This window comes from Trachypithecus francoisi, unplaced genomic scaffold (genome assembly GCF_009764315.1).
Source record: "Trachypithecus francoisi isolate TF-2019V2 unplaced genomic scaffold, Tfra_2.0 Lachesis_group2, whole genome shotgun sequence".
Classification (NCBI taxonomy): Eukaryota; Metazoa; Chordata; class Mammalia; order Primates; family Cercopithecidae; genus Trachypithecus; species Trachypithecus francoisi.
Genome location: NW_022681465.1, coordinates 45207315 through 45222516, shown reverse-complemented (window position 1 = coordinate 45222516; position 15202 = coordinate 45207315). Strand labels below are relative to the sequence as shown.

At 35.5% G+C, this 15202-nt stretch overlaps 1 protein-coding gene across 1 annotated transcript in view; it reads left to right on the top strand.

Moving 5' to 3' along the window:
• ADGRV1 (adhesion G protein-coupled receptor V1) overlaps nt 1-15202 on the top strand; it is a 544806-nt gene that overhangs the window by 372636 nt on the left and 156968 nt on the right.

Here is a 15202-nt window from a genome sequence, read left to right as displayed (position 1 = left end):
TCTTGATGTTATTCACATCAGAACTCAGAAAATATATTATTATTTTCTAGCATTTTGTGTTACAGATTAGCCTGATATTATTTTTCCATTTAGGTAAATTTTTTCTTCACCTTCATGAATGCTTATAGATCTTTACATTTTTATTTCTATAATGTAAAACTTTGAGCTGAGTATATATAACTGTAACTATTTTTTCTTAAACTTGTCTGGTCTTGGGCGGTCTCATAAGTCAACAGACATGATGTGTTCTGCTCAATGAAATTTTTCAATCTTACACAGTCTATTTGCTATTTTTCCATTGTTCTGGAATCAGAGATATCAAAGTATTATGAATACTTTGTCTTTCATGTTCATGATAATCATGTTCTTTTAAAAACAGTTTCCAGCTCTTTGACTTTACCCCATGCATCTGTCATAGTTTCTCCAGTTTGTCTGCTATGAAAGTGATTTTGGATTCTGCAGTGTCATTCTGCTTATTATTGCTTCCCATGCAGATGTCAGGTGTTATTTCATTTTCCCCCATTTCTTTTCCTCTTTAGTTAAATCCCTCAGTCACCCTTTGTCTGGGCCTTATTTTACTTCTTTTCCTTTGGGTTTGTCTTCTTGGCTACTATTTAGACTTCCAAGCCATTTTCTAAATTTTTTCTAATTTTCTAAATTATAATCTTTCTTTCTGAATTTGAGGACTTTCACTTTTTCTTCTCATGTACCCATGTTGATATTTTTTGTTGAATTTATTAACTCATTCTAGAATGAGATCCCCATGGGGCCTCATGTTGTCCAATACATGAAGTTACGACTTTGGTTCTGTTCACTTTCTTCTTAGAATCTCCATCTTTAAATATACAGCCTAATTTTAAATGTATATACATTATAATAGCCCAATTAACAATGATTAAGTATTCATTTACTACCGATCTATAGAATGGATGTAGTATTTACCTACTGTTACCTACATAGTCTAGTTATCTGATACTTTAAAAACCAATGAAATATATGGAAAATGTCAGCCCCCCAGTTGTCTCTGTACCTGTGTAATCTCTCCTTACCTCCCAGGGTACCACACTCTAACACAGTCCCCTTTACTTCAGCTACTCCTGTGGAATTGGTGAGCTGCAGCCTCTAAACAGCGTATAAAGGTAATTAGAATTGGTTGAAGGGATGGACTGCTAGCAGAAGAAAAGGTTGTACTCAGTCTCAAAAAGAAATTATTTGAGCTGCTCAACTTTTTAGTGGATAGAAATCCTGCACCTTTTAATTGAGTGAATACCAGGTAACCCATTAGGTAACTTGTTTCTTCTTGGGAAATTAAGGTGTAATGAGGTACAAGGGCAGAATAATTATAGGTAGCACAGCTAGAATTAAACCACGTGTATCTGACTTATTATCCACAGATCCATAACTGCTCTCAAACATACGCTAGAAATCCTATTCTACTTAAAACACAGTCACTGGTGATATTTTATGTGAATATCTGACAGTTTCTCTGAAGGTGGAGGAAGCAGTGAGGAAAACTGCTTGACATAATTCTGTTCAGTTCTAGAAATAGAAATGATGAGATCCCAGGAGATAACAGTTCTCGCCTTGTGGAGCTCTTGATAAACAGGGAGGGAAATCCTGAACATAATTAGATGTGTGCACACACTAAAATTTAGGAAGATCCATTTTTAAACACTCAGGCAAAAATGAGTATTTCATGAACAGAGGTGCTGAAAGGAATGAGCGCCAGAGGAATAAAAGTTTCAAAAGTTAAGTTCCAATGGAATGGTTGGGAATAATTTTAAAGAAAAATATTTACAGTCATCAAAACCAGTATGGGTACATGTATTCTTCCCAGTGGATTCAGATGTAAGAAGGACAGGTATAATGAAAGAAAGTAGGAAAGTATCATTAATGGGAAAAGAATAGCCAATGTAAGAAAAAAGGAAGCTTAAATCTAAAACAAAGTGAGGCTTGCTAAAAAATGATGAAATGGTAACTGTAGGAAAGGAGAAGCCATTTAAAGTTTGTATTCAGATTAAACATGCACTCAACAGTGGAGAAAATGTCGACTATAAGGAGATATTATAGTATTAGAAAAAGGAAAAATGATTAAGTCCTATTTTGCTTTAATCTTCCCTGTCAAATAGAATATTTGTGGACGGGGGATGCCTACGTTTACATGACTTCAACTATCAGATAAGTGAACTAATGTAAAAGCATCTAGATGTTCTAAGTAACATTATATATTCTTCCTGCATGACTGATAATATTCACATATGAGAGAACCTGATGAACTGACTTTGAGGAATGTAGAATGCAGGACAGTTTGGTAATGGAAAACAAATGAAAAATAAGCAAATATTTTTATAAATCTGATTTATCAATCTCAACCATCTTATGAATCCTCAAAGTCTAATTTATCAGTTTTATGAATTAGATTCTGAATCCTCCCAGTCCTGAAAAAAAATTTCCTAAAATATCTTATTCATCTGATTTTTGGGGAACACTTAGGAAAAGAAAGTGGTGATAAACTAGATTACATATGCTGTTAGACCAATTTCCTTTGCAAAGGGATATACCAACATAGGAGAATGCTATAGACGTTGTAATCTTTGACTTTGATTCTCATGACTTTCTTAAGGATGAGATGGTGAAATATAGGACTGGATATGGTTGAATTGTTTTGTGATTGGTTTAATAAATGTATCTAAGTATTGGTTTAATCGTTCATTGTGAATTCTAAAGCTAAAGAGAAATGCTGGAAAACAGTGGGGCTTCAGGAGGAGAATGGCCATGATGGTTAGGAGGATGTCACATACCATCATGTAGAGGGTCACAGATAGAAGCAACGGGGAGGGCTCAAGTGTGAGAAGTCCTAGGAGAGACAGCATGGCTCTCTTCAAATGAAGAACTAACATAGCCAAAAAGGATGCCTGGAGAATCAACTGGGAGAGGCAAGCATTGAATGGAAGTTAACTGAATGAACTCTAAAGTTCTTCCCTCACTGTTTTATAATTTGGTTCTCTTTTATAAACGTAAAATAGTCATATTTTTTAAAATTGTTATTAAATACACTACATTCAACCCTACACCAAATTTAAGTGGATATTTTGTATATTTTCTCAGAATTCATCTTAAACTTGATAGCTTCTTTATGCTGGTTTCAGAGTAAATGCTCAAAAATCTATTTGATTGGCTAACTTAAGTTTCTAGTTGCTAAAATATCACCTAGATATGACTTGTAAACCAAAATTACCTTCTCTTAACAGAAAAAGACAATGTAAGATACTTAGGTAAAGAAATTTAACATAATTTTGAAATTATATCTTAAAATTGTATCATAACTTTTTAAGGCAAAAAATTCAATTTGTTTGCTATTGCTATTTTCTTTTGGAGTGCAGTAGTGCACTTGGCTCACTACAACCTTGCCTCCTGGGTTCAAGCAGTTCTCCCGCCTCAGCCTCCCAAGTAGCTGGGACTACAGGCACATGCCACCATGCCCGGCTAATTTCTTTTTTTGTATTTTAGTAGAGGCAGGGTTTCACCATGTTGCCCAAGCTGGTCAATTGCTATTTATGTTGTGAAAAATCTGCTTATGCTGCACTCTCCCACTTTATTATCCACAGTCTTATTCCTCTAGGTGCTCAAGCTAGATCATCTGAAGTCATCTTTGGCAGCACTCTCTCACCCATTTCTGTATCCTGCCTGTTAGTCACAGGGTTATTGATCCTTTCGATAACACTTAAAACCTGTCCTCTCCTGTCCATTCTTATTTCACAGGCCTAATTCAAGTCCTCATGATCTTGAACAAAGTCTATTGCAATAGCCTTAAAACAAGTTATATCATTTACCCCCATTCCATTCCTTTCCCTGTACCATCACTAAAGTTCATTCCAAAACACAGATCTACTTTAAACCCTTCAGGAATTTTTAAATCCCTGAGGGGAACAATCCAAACTCTTCTACACAGTATGCAATGTCCTTAATTCATTGGCCCCAACCTATATTTTCCCAGCCTTTCACAGCCACTCATGCCTGCTAAGCCCTGAGTCTATATTTTTCAAACTAGAATACTTGTAGAGTGGCCAGAGTCACAGAGCCACAGGATAGACATCACCCATGTTCTTGGAAGTTTAATTTTATTTACATATCTAGGATTTTTTAAAGTAACTCAGCTGGTAAATAAGTTAAAATACCATTTTTATACTACACAAATTATACCTGTGACGTCTGAATGGGAATACAGGTACAGAGCCTTACAGGGGCAGATGCGGGTTTCAAAGAGACTGAGACGTCTGTGATTTGGAGAGCCAACCATAAGAAACATGTACAAAATTGCAAATCCAAAATTAGATACGAAAACGAATATTCGTTTGTAAAGAGAAAAAAGTCACGACATATTTTGTACTTAAAATTTTGACAAACACTACAAATATACAAAATCCAGAAATAACATAACTGTATTATTAGTTGTCAGATATACCTCTCTAATTTTTTTCACAAAATGTTTGTATGCTTTTTGACCACCTCTTTGCATGGTATCAATTAATACGATGTTCTGTGGAGAAACCTGAATGATAGATGAGTACTTCCTCTAACATGGTCAATTGAAATTTGTTTCTATACTCATAGATGTTCTCACTGTTTGTAGTATTGCTACAGATTTTTCCCAACAAAGACAGAATTCTCATAAATTCTACTTTTTGTGATTTTTTAAATTAAAAATAGGTATATTAAGCATTTATAATTTAATATACTAGATATCTTTCTGATAAAAAGAGAAATAGGGGTATGATAATTGGAAGCATTTTTCTTAGATAACCTTCCGGCTATGTACATTTTAAACTTTATTTTTCCTCTAGTTCTTCTGTGTCTGGACCCAGTTGGACATTTTCATATCATTGTATAACCTCTGACCCTGCATATCCTTGTCACTGATGCCATAGGAGGTGGTACAGTGGGTGATGGCTAATAATGACTTCATGATAAGTGGAAGTGCCTGCAAGCCACACAAATACTTCCTACACACTCCAGCAAAATTAAATCCCATCTGCACTTCCCCTTAACCACATTCCAAATTACCAGTCCTTCCAGTATACCCAATGCAAGAGCGGTTATGCCAGAAGGAAAATTGAGATTGAAAAGAGAGTGACCTTAACTAATCGTTTGACAAACTTAACAAAAACTCATGACCAGTTGAACATATTGCTGGGGCCACTCCTGGCCCTGGAAGGGGCCATGTCAGTGAGTGGCCCTGACACATAAGCTTCATTAGCTTCAATGGTACATCTACCTCTAGTTCATTAAAAGAAAGACCACACTTAACTGGCTCCTGATAATTAATACAAAACGTTTTTTAACATATACTCATAGTGTAGCCTTCAGTGCTTAGAGTCAATCCATTCTTTTCCTCCTTTGATCTCCCTACATACTTCCTTTTCTCTCCCCTGGGTCCTGCTCCATCCTGCTACTGCCTCTTGTGGTCACGGATAAATATGCCCATTTCTGTCTCCATTCTGAAAGGTTACTGGTGAATCCTTATACCCTCAGAACAGAGCATATATAAGAAACACAAATGTTATTCTTGATAATATTGATTTTTCTCTCATAGCTTTAAATATTAGTATTTTGATGTACTGAGAGACTTCCCCCTGCCTTGCAGAGAAGTTGAGATGGAAAAGAGAACAGAGCCATATCCCAAGTGAAAATACATAGGAAAGATAATGGAAAACTCCAATGCATGTTTAGGATGAAACAGAAGAAATCAAAGAATCTCCATCTTAGCATTGGGCCTTTTCAAGCTGCAACTTCAGATCACCAGAATTACCCATTCGTTCTTTGCCACTGTTCTAAGTGGAAAAATCTGAGAAACGCTGCTGTGTACATATTCAATTATACTACTAATAGTATTATTTCATATTTCATTCTTTGTTTTGTTTTGTTTTGTTTTTTTAAGAGCATTTCCCATCTCTGTCAAATGATTTTTTACTCAACTTTCAAGGTCTAGTTCAAAGGTTATTATTCTATGTTCTTCTATGAGACGTTCTCAGGACACTTCAGGCAAAATTAATTGTGTCTCTTTCTTCTTTTCTAATGCCTTTAACCCCTATTTTATCATTTAGAAGATATCTTACAGTCAAATATTTATCTCTCATAAATACATATTAGGTCATAATATTTATAAAAGCAATGTCTCATTCTTTTTTGTAATCCAGGAACCTATCCTGGCAGTATTGTGTTGGTAAATGTTTAACAGCTGACTTCTGTGGTTAGACAACAACTGACTTGGAGCATCAGTTAATTTCTGTGTTTTAAATGCTTCCAACATGGTAGCTTCCAAGCTACCAATGGAGAATCACTGACCACAGCATTGGGAAGAGATGCATACGGCACACCATTCTGGGGTATTTCTACTAGACAGATACAGTAGATGCATGAATAATAATAAAATGTAGCAAAATAATAAGTCATGAGTTTTGAGTATTTACTACCTTTGCTTTTAATCTAGTTAATTGTAGGTCTATACAATTTTATTATTATTATTATTTTTTTCATTTGAGACAGTCTCACTCTGTCACCCAGGCTGGAGTGCAGTGGCGTGATGGCAACTCACTGCAACCTCCATCTCCCAGGTTCAAGTGATTCTTGTGCCTCAGCCTCCTAAGTAGCTGAGATTACAGGCATGTACCACCACGCCTGGCTAATTTTTGTATTTTTAGTAGAGAGAGGGTCTCACCATGTTGTTGAGGTGGGTCTCAAACTCCTGACCTCAAGATATCCTTCTGTCTCAGTTACTCGAAGTGCTGGGATTACAAGTGTTAGCTACCATGCCTGGCCTGTATAATTTTATATAATGGCTGTGTTTAATAACTGGTTCACCAAATTCTTGAAAATGTAACAATTGGCTCTCATAGAGCTAGTACAAACCAGCCCCAGCACAGTATTTTACATGGCTCCTTGAAAGTGAATATTGACAAATCACAACAGACGTTTTCAGAGGATTCTAGAAAAAATTCATATTTGTAGTGGAGGAGGAACACTAATTCTGACCCTTAAATTGATATTGATGTTATCCTCAGATAATCTGTTGCATTTATATGCAGCTTGCTATCTCTTCAATTCATAAAAATTCTCAAAATGTGTTGTTCATAGAAGTAAATCACAGAGTAACACAAAAACTGTTCATCATTCCCTGAGTTCTTTCAAGCTTGACATTTTCCTTTGTATAGATATGAAGTCAGAGGGAGCAACTATGACTTTCCACTCACAGAATCTGGGCAGAATGATCTTTCATCAAAGCAGATGATAAAGAGAATAGATGTGGTATCAAGAATTGTTGGGACCGGGCGCGGTGGCTCAAGCCTGTAATCCCAGCACTTTGGGAGGCCGAGACGGGTGGATCGCGAGGTCAGGAGATCGAGACCATCCTGGCTAACACGGCGAAACCCCGTCTCTACTAAAATATACAAAAAAAAACTAGCCGGGCGAGTTGGCGGGCGCCTGTAGTCCCAGCTACTTGGGAGGCTGAGGCAGGAGAATGGCGTAAACCCAGGAGGCGGAGCTTGCAGTGAGCTGAGATCCGGCCACTGCACTCCAGCCTGGGCGACAGAGCGAGACTCCGTCTCAAAAAAAAAAAAAGAATTGTTGGGATTTCCTCAGATAAAAACTCTTATAAACTCATTATTGCAATTCTGCCACAAGTCTCAGATTGTACTTACTGGTCCTGTTGGAGACAACTGAAACAAGATGAGGCAAATAATACAGCTGTAGTGTGTTCCAAGAATAACAGAATGACTTACTGTTATCTGTCCCATGACATGTAATTAGATATTTCTGAGAGATTTCAGAATAAATTTTATTTTTTATTCTAAATGTTCATACCTGTAATCTTTTCTCTGTCATATAGTAAATATCTGTCTATAACAGACATTTAGAACCAGATAATGAAAAATAATTGGAAATTTTCTTTTCTAAAAGCTATAACTTTTGAGTAAGATTTTAATAAAAGAATTCCATTTAAGTTTTTTTCTATTTTGCAGTAGCTAAAGAGAAATTAATTCGTCATGTCATGAACCCAAGTTGTATAATATGTGTTTATAAAATTGTACTAATCCACCACACTAAATTGAGTGGATTTGCAAACATTCTATCACAGCCCTTCAGGGATTTAGAGTCAAGGAGAAAGAGAGACTAAAAAACATCAGAAAATTAAGGACATACACTTAAATGTGTTTCAATAAACTAAGGATAGTTACATGAATTATTAGTATAAATTTCATGTGTTTCTTAAAACATCACAAGTTGGTTGAATTTCTGAGTTCCATTCAGGCATTACAGAGCAAAAAAAAAAAAAAAAGAAAATGTTGACTTAATCAGGGTCACCCTGGTAATTACTCTTATCATCTTAGCATTTCATTCATAAGAATTGGCCTATGGTAGATTACAAACATACTAGTCCTTAAACATGAATTACTGAAAACTGGCCAGGTTAGGAAGTCTATGTTAATAGGGGAACAAAATGAATGGGAATGCATAAAAGCTAACTGCAACATGACACACAGGCTTCCTAAGAAATAAATAATGAGCTAATTCACCATTTCTGAGAAGCAATAGTTTCATACGCAGTTCCTGGGGTGGATCAAAAGAACCACCTAAATATGAGCACACATCTATCCATCATCTAAAAGAAAAGGAAATGCCCGACTATACACAAAGGCTATGTTAAAACACCAGGCTTGTTCTCAGAAATCAGATGATCTTGGAGGCACTTTTCATTGACTTTTGTTTGGCCTGTGCAGACATATTTATGAATTGTAAGAGAAGCTTAGCTTTTCTCTGAGTCCTAAAATATTTGAAATAGAGATATCAAGTTCTCATTTGTTTAGATGAATTTTTAGTGGACCAAAAATGAAATGAAAGGTTTTAGGCCAAAGATATTTTCATGTATTAAACCCACCAGGAAATGAGTACTTTAAATGACAGTCACCCCATGATACAAAGAAATTTTGTCTGATTTATCTGAAATGCTAAATCATGTACTACTTACAGTGGAAACCTTCTGTAAATTTTCTATAAGTTAATCAAATTTGCATCCTAAGAATCACTTTTCATTCATTTAAACTGTATTCATCTTAATCTCTGAAAATATTCTGAAATTTTTGAAATTTATTTAATAATTATTAGACAAAGTAATAATTTCTTAGTGATGTGTGGTGTATTTTAATAATTGATTTACCTTTCTTTCCCACTAGACTATGAGTTCCCTGAAAATAGGATTTCAATATCATTTGACTTGGGATTTTCAGCATTGTGCACTTAAACTCACTATTTGAGTGAATGATTTCTTTGAAAAAGATACTGAATTCAATTTATGTTACTAATGTTAATATGCATGGAAAAAATATGGAACAATATACATCAATCTACTAGCAGTAGTTTTCTCTAGGAAATGGGATGGGGAAGAGGTATCAGGGGTATTTTACTTTCTGCTTTAGATTTGCATGATTGTCTTCATCACAACCTTGCTTTACTACTTTTATAATAAAAATTATGAGGACATAAACAAGTAGCACTTTAAAGTTAGTAGATGAAAAACTTGGCAACTATCCAACTTTTTGTTGCTGTTTATGGTAGAGTCTTCACTAAATTGTATTACCAGTTATTTTATTTTCTGAGGAAGAAAAATTAAATTTGAATACTTTTATAGTTAAGAACATGTCATTTTTAGTTCTTTTCTGATGTTTTGGATTTGTCTTCTCTTCACAGTTCTGTGTCTGCTTCTCTTTCTTCTAGAGTTACCAGTTTCCTTGTTTAGCCATCATCACCCTAATAAGTGGCAAACAAGCACTACTGCCTAGATTCTAGGGAATTTCACTCCACATTTTACCTCATCTATTTAGAACATTATGATGTTCAGAATACTTTTGTAGACCCTCTATATGTATTAACATATTAATACACTGTGTACATATCCAACATCCCTAATCTATAAAACTAGAAAATGGTGAATTTAAATTTCTGTGTTCTTCCTCTAACTAGTATCATCATTATCAAGTTGTATGTTTACGACATTGCCTGTATTTTCCATTCACAAAGGCTTTTCCGGTTTTGTTTTGGTAAGGCCAGGGGAAAGAAAAAAAAAGCAACGCTAACAGAAATGGTTTCGTAGTTAATAAAGCTACTTTATTAGCTTGAAATTGCATTTCATGATAGTAGTAGTAATTAACCACTTTGTCCATTTACACCACTTTTCTCCCTGGGAAACGAGCTACAATCTCCTTCAATACTGAAAATTCCCCCAGGTATCTGAGCACTTCATTCCCCACCCCTCTCTTCACAGCTAATAAAATTACCCTTTCTTTTTGATTAACTATTATAGTGTATCTCACATTTAACCTTTCCTTTTCATTCACACTATTACTGCTTAAATCCAGGACCTGAAATACAAACAACTTCAATAGCACGCTAATCGTGTTCAGTGTTTCTTTACATTGGGGCTAGGTTGTTCTACTTTCCCCTGTTGCCATTCCCCTGGTAGCTAGTTTCCTACTTACTCCTCAACAAGATTTTATTTCCCTTAAACCAGTGATCAAGGTCCCTGGATACCTTTCAGCTTGGTCTATGACTGTTAGACATTCCATTTGTTCCAGTCTGGTTGCAATACTTGTTATTATTCCCCATTAAACAATTTACACTTTCCTCTCTCTGCCCATTTTCTTATATCATTTATATTAATAAGTTGCCTTCAGTTCTCCTTTATCATCTGTCTACTAAAATCATATTATTTAGACCTTTAAATTATTTAGGGTTCCATGACCTTCTAGAAGCCTTGCTTTATTTCCATTATAGCTGGGTTCTCTCCCCTATGAATAGCTTTCTATTTATTTGAACCATCTTATGTCACTTACCAGTTATTTTCTTGTATCATCATTTATGTAGCTCTCCTCCCATTACTTTCTTTATTTCCCGTTTGTCAAGTAATGTGCTCAATGCTGAGGGAAAAGTGGAAAACAAAAAATAGTTTGCTCCCTCTTGAGACAGGGTCCATGGTAATGTATATTCATAAATGTTTAAAATACATAATTATATATATGTTTTTAATTCTCTTTTAAACTTTTACTTTAGGTTCAGGGGTGTATGTAAAGGTTTGTTATACAAGTAAATCTGTGCAACGAGGGGTTGTTTAACGTATTATTTCAGGTATTAAGCCTATTACTCGATACTTATTTTTTCTGTTCCTCTCCCTCCTCCCACCTTCACCTTCAAGTAGATGCCAATGTCTGTTGTTCCCTTCTTTGTGTTCATGAGTTCTCATCATTTAGCTCCATTTTATAAGTGAGAATATGCAGTACTTGGCTTTCTCTTCTTACGTTGGTTTGCCAAGGGTGATAGCTTCCAGCTCCATCCTTGTTCCTACAAAAAACACAAACAAACATGATCTTGTTCTTTTTTATGGCTGTATAGTATTCCATGGTGTATATGTATCACATTTTCTTTATCCAATCTGTCATTGATGGGCATTTAGGTTGATTCCATGTCTTTGCTATTGTGATCAGTGCTGCAATGAACATCCACATGCATGTGTCTTTATGATAGAATGATTTCTATTCCTATGGATATCATCCCCAGTAATGAGATTGCTGGGTTGAATGATAGATCTGCTTTTAGCTCTTTGAGGAATCACCATAATGCTTTCCACAATGGTTGGACTAATTTACATTAGCATCAACAGTGTATAACTGTTCCCTTTTTTTGGCAACCTTGCCAGCATCTGTTTGTTTATTTTTTTTGTCTTTTTAGTAATACTCATTCTGACTGGTGTAAGATGCTATCTCATTGTGGTTTTGATTTGTATTTCTCTAATGATCAGTGATATTGAACTTTTTTTCATATGCCTGTTGGCCACATGTATGTCTTCATTTGAAAAGTGTAAGCTCATGTCCTTTGCCCAGTTTTTAGTGGGGTTGTTTGTTTTCCTCTTGTAAATTTAAGTTCCTCATAGACACTGAGTATTAGACCTTTGTCAGATGCATAATTTGAATTTTTTTCTCCCATTCTATAGGTTGTCTGTTTTCTCTGTTCATAGTTTCTTTTGTTGTGCAGAAGTTCTTAAGTTTAATTAGATCACATTTGTCAATTTTTGCTTTTGTTGAGATTGCTATTGTTGTCTTTGTCATGTAATCTTTGCTCATTATTATGTCTAGGGTGGTATTGCCTAGGTGATTTTCCTGGGGTTTTATAGTTTCGGGTTTTACATTAAGTTTTTTATTCATCTTGAGTTGATTTTTGTGTATGGTGTAAGGAAGCAGTCCAGCTTCAATCTTCTATGTATGGCTAGACATTTATCCCAGCACCATTTATTGAATAGGGAGCCTTTTCCTAGTGATTTGTTTTGGTCAGCTTACTTAAAGATCGGATGATCCTAGCTATGTGGCCTTATTTCTGGGCTCTATTTTGTTCCATAGGTGTATGTGTCTGTTTTCGTACCAGTACCATGCTATTTTGCTTACTGTAGCCTCGTAGGCAATCCCATTCACAATTGCCACACACACACACACACACACACACACATCCCTAGACATACAGCTAACCAGGGAGGTGAAAGACCTCCCGGGGCTGAAGTCTACCTGATCATGATGGATTGGCTTTTTGATGTGCTGTTGAATATGGTTTGTAGTATTTTGTTGAGGATTTTTGCATCGATGTTCATCAAGGATATTTTCCTGCATTTTTCTTTTGTTGTTTCTCTGCCAGGTTTTGATATCAGGATGATGCTGGCCTCATAGAATGAGTTGGAGAGGAGTTCTTTCTCCTCAATTTTTTTGAACAGTTTCAACAGAAGTGGAACCAGCTCTTCTTTGTACATCTGGTAGAATTTGGCTGTAAATCCATCAGGTCCTGGGCTTTTTTTGTTCTTGTTGGTTGGTAGGCTATTTATTACTGACTCAGTTTTGGAGCTTGTTACTGGTCTGTTCAGGAAACTTATTTTTTTCAGATTCAGTCTTGGGAAGGTGTATGTGTCCCGGAATTTATCCATCTCTTCTAGGTTTTCTAGTTTGTATGCAAGGTGTGTTTGTCGTAGTTTCTGGTGGTAATTTTTATTTATGTGAGGGCCAGTGATAACATCCCCTTTGTCATTTCTAATTATGTTTATTTGGATCTGTTTTCTTCTTTATTAATCTAGCTAGTGGCCTATATATCTTATTAATATTTTCAAAAAACCAACTCCTCGATTAATTAATCTTTTGGATTTTTTTGTGTCTTGATATCTTTCAGTTCAACTGGAATTTTGGTTATTTCTTGTCTTCTGGTAGCGTTGTGGTTCATTTCTTCTTGTTTCTCTAATGTTTGAGTTGTGATGTTTGGCTATTAATTTCAGATCTTTCTAACTTTTTGATGTGGGCATTTAGTGCTATGAAGTTCCCTCTTAACACTACTTTACCTGTGTCTCAGAGTTTCTGGCATTTTGTATCTTTGTTCTCATTAGTTTCAAAGAATTTCTTTTAATTTCATTATTTACCCAAAAATCATTTAGCAGCATATTGTTTAATTTCCATGTAATTGCATGGTTTTGAGCAATTTTCTTAGTCTTGACTTCTGTTTTTACTGCACTGTGGTTTGAGAGTGTGGTTGGTATGATTGTGGTTCTTTTGCATTTGCTGAGGATCATTTTATGTCCAATTATGTGGTAGATTTTAGAGTATGTGCCATGAAGAGTATGTATTTTGTTGTTTTTTTGGGTGGAGAGTTCTGTAGAGGTCTAGCAAATACATTTGGTCCAACTTTGAGTTCAGGTCCTGAATATCTTTGTTAATTTTCTGCCTCAGTAATCTATCTAATACTGTCAGTGGAATGTTGAAGTCTCCCATTATTATGCGGGAGTCTATGTCTCTTTGTAGGTTTCTAAGAACTTGCCTTATGAACTTAGGTGCTCCTGTGTTGGGTGCATATGTATTTAGGTTAGTTAGGTCCTTTAGGTGAATTGAACCCTTTACCAATATTTAATGCCCTTATTTGTCTTTTTAAATCTTTGTTGATTTAAAGTCTGTTTTGTCTGAAATTAGAACTGCAACTTCTGTTTTTTTCTGTTTTCCATTTGCTTGGTAGATTTTCCTCCATCCCTCTATTTTGAGCCTATGGGTGTCATTATGTGTGAGATGGGTCTCTTGAAGACAGCATACATTTGGGGCTTGCTTTTTTATCTGGCTTGCCAGTCTGTGCCTTTTAAGTGGGGCATTTCACTTGTTTACATTCAAGGTTAGTATTGATATGTTTGGATTTGGTCCTGTCATTGTGGTGTTAACTGGTTATCATTCTGGCTTATTTATGAGATTGCTTTATAGTGTCACTGGTCTATGTATTTAAGTGTGTTTTGTATTAGCTGGTAACAATCTTTCCTTTCTCTATTTAGTGCTCCTTTCAAGATCTCTTGTAAGGCAAGTCTGATGGTAATGAACTCCCTCAATGTTTGCTTATTTGAAAAAGATCTTATTTCTCCTTTACGTAGGAAGCTTAATTTGGCTGGATGTGAAATTTCAGTTGAAGATTTTTATATTTTTTAAATTATTAATTAGCCTTTAATTGGCTGATTTGGACCATGCCATGCCTTAACAATGTATCTTGTGTTTCTTAAGGATTTATTCATTATCTGGTTTCAGGTATTGTGTGGTAGGAAGTTCTTTAGAAATTACCAGACCCTAGAAGGTCCTTGTTCTTACAAACTCCAACTCCCATCCTGGTTCTCAGTCCCTGCAAGCTTCACACACATGTGAACAAATGTGGAGAAAAATTACTTGTGACCCGGGTCATTTACTTGGTCTCTTTTTCTGTCTTAATTTCCTTAAGCTGATTATTGATTACAAAGAAAACCTTTGGACTTTGGGGGGAGGGGAAATGCTGGCCAATATTTCGTGAAAACCATTCATTGTCCTCTGGATCATTAGTAGAAGAAACAGACATGCAATCCTATAAGCCTACCAAAAGTGAGATTGATGAATTTTAGGTATCCTGTGGCAGATGGTGAAAATCAGAGATGACGCTCACCTGCTCCAGCTTGAGGATATAGATTAAGTTAAAATGGAACAAAAGATAATGTGACCAAAGAAAAGAAAGTCATTTAGTTCATTTTTTTGTTGTTCATTAATTCAATAAATATTTATTAAGCACTTTCTATGTGCCAATTGCTGAAGATTGCTGAAGTAGACACTAGAGATACAGTAAT